This window comes from Pteropus vampyrus, unplaced genomic scaffold (genome assembly GCF_000151845.1).
Source record: "Pteropus vampyrus isolate Shadow unplaced genomic scaffold, Pvam_2.0 Scaffold125, whole genome shotgun sequence".
In the NCBI taxonomy this organism is placed as follows: Eukaryota; Metazoa; Chordata; class Mammalia; order Chiroptera; family Pteropodidae; genus Pteropus; species Pteropus vampyrus.
The window spans coordinates 1,742,751-1,745,317 of NW_011888906.1; positions in this window are offsets into that span (position 1 = coordinate 1,742,751).

Genomic DNA, 2,567 nt, shown 5'->3' on the forward strand with positions numbered 1-2,567 from the left:
TCTTATATTTAGGTCTAGGATCCATTTTGAATCTAGTTTTTTTGTATTGTGCACACATGGATATTCAGCTGTCCTAGCAGTATTTATTGAAAGACTTCTTCCTTCCATTGAATGGTCTTGGCATCTTTGTTAAAAACCAATTGACTATAAATGTAAGGATTCATTTCTGGATTCTCAATTCTATCCCCTTGATATGTACGTCTATCCTTAATGCCAACATACATTATCTTGATTACTATAGCTTTGTAGTTAGTTTCAAAGTAGAAAAGTGTGAATCCTCCAACTTGTTCTTCTTTTTCAAGATTGTTTTCACTATTTGGGGTCCCTTGCAATTATGAATAAATTTTACAATCATTTTGTCAATTTCTGCAAAAAAAAAAAAAAACCACCTGGAATTTTGATAGAGATTGCATTGAATCTTTAGATCAATTTGGAGAGTATTGCTATCTTAACAATATTAAGTCTTCTGATATATAAACATAAAATATCTCTCCATTTATTTAGATTTTATTTCTTTTCTTTCAATAATATTCTGTAATTTTCAGTATACAAGTCTTGCACATCTTTTATTAAATTTACTCATAAATATTTTATCTTTTTTGATACTATTGTAAGTGGAATTGTTTTCTTAATTTCATTTCAGATTGTTCATTGCTAGTGTATAAAAATACAATTGCTTTTTTTTTGTATATTGATCTTATATTGTGCAACCTTGCTGAACTCGTGCATTTGTTCTAATAATTTCCTAGTTGGTTCCTTATGGTTTTCTATATATAAGATTATGTCAGCTACGAATAGAGATAGTTTTACTTCTTTCCAATCTGGATGTCTTTTATATTATTTTCTTAACTGATTGCTTTGATTTGAACCTCCAGTACAGTGCTGAATAGAAGTGGAAAGAGTGGACATCATTGTCTTGATCTTAGGGGAAAACACCTAGTCTTTTGCCAATAAGTATCACGTTAGCTGTGGGTTTTTCATAGATGCCCTTTATCAGGTTAAGGACTCATTCATTTTTTAAGGCTTTTGCTTCGTTATGTGAATCATGCCCCTTTGACATGTCAATTATCTTTTTGTCACTCTTAGCCACATCATTCCAGTGACAATCTGGGTCACTATGAAGGAGTAGCATCCAGAAATGACCCAAACTCTCCAGGTGATGACTGATCAGCAGATATACATGAGAGGAGGAGAGAGAAAGGGAGAGAGAAATAAATCACCTTTTTAAATCTAGTTACAATACTCTTGCTCATGCAGCTTAATGTAGACCTGGCTCCATGGTGGCTGTAATCATAATGTGGATTCCTAAATTAGTAATTCTTGACCTTGTCAGTCCAGAGACCCCTTATCCCCCAATAACTTTTTATTGAAGTAAAGCATTGTTATGTGTTAACTTGGCTGGGCCATGGTACTCAGATATTTAGTCAAACGTTATTCTAGAAGTTTCTGTGAGGATATTTTTAGATGGGACTAATATTTAAGTCAGTAGACTGAGTAAAGCAGATTACTCTCTATAATATGGGCAGGCCTCATTTAATCAGCTGAAGACCTTAATAGACAATAACCGACCTCTCCTGAGGAAGGGAAAATTCTACCAACAGACTACCTTTGGACTTGAATTGCAAGATCACCTCTTCCCTGGGTCTTCAGCCTGCTGGTCTACCCTGAAGATTTTGGACTTGCCAGCCTCCAAATTTGCACGAGCCAAATTTCTTCAAATACTCCCCTTATATATGTATATATCTACATATAGATATACAGATGTACTGGTATGTAGATAGCTCTCTCTATGAATATATATGTATATATGTAATATATTTCCTATTGGTTCTGTTTCTCTGGAGAACTCTGACCAATGCAAGCATATATACAGAAAGGTATCCATAAGTGCATACTTTGATGAATTTGATGAATTTTCACAAACTGAATGAACATGACAGATCAAGAAACAGGACATGACCATCACCCCAAAAGTCCCCGTTATGCTTCCATCCAATTTCTAACCCCCCAAAGGTAACAGCTCTCCTGAATTCTAACAGCATAGATTGGTTGTGCTGGTTTTAGAACTTTATAGAAATGGCATCATTCAGTATGTGCGCTTTTGTGTCTGGCTTCTTTCACTCAACTACATGTTTAGGTAAGATCCATCTGCATTTTTGCACGTACTTGTAAATAGCTTGTTCTTCTTGCTGTGGAGAACTCCACTGTGTGGCTCATCTCAGTTTTTGTATCCATTCAGCTTTGATGGATATCCCATTGTTTCCAGTTTGGGGCTATTACAAACATGCTGCTGCCAGCATACTTGCACATGCCTTTCAATGAACAATTTGAAACATTCTAGTTAGGTATAAACAGAAAAGTATAATGCCAAAGCCTCTTTTTTTATTGCGAATATTTTATGTTTCTTTTCATTGTAATTTTCTGAAATTAAATTCATGTATGATAATCTACTCACACACATAGATGTCAATATGATGCCCAGTCAATAATATAAAGGAAGTATAAATAGTAAGTAATTTACAATAAAATCATGTGAATTTCAATATGTTCTTGGGTACAATTGCTCA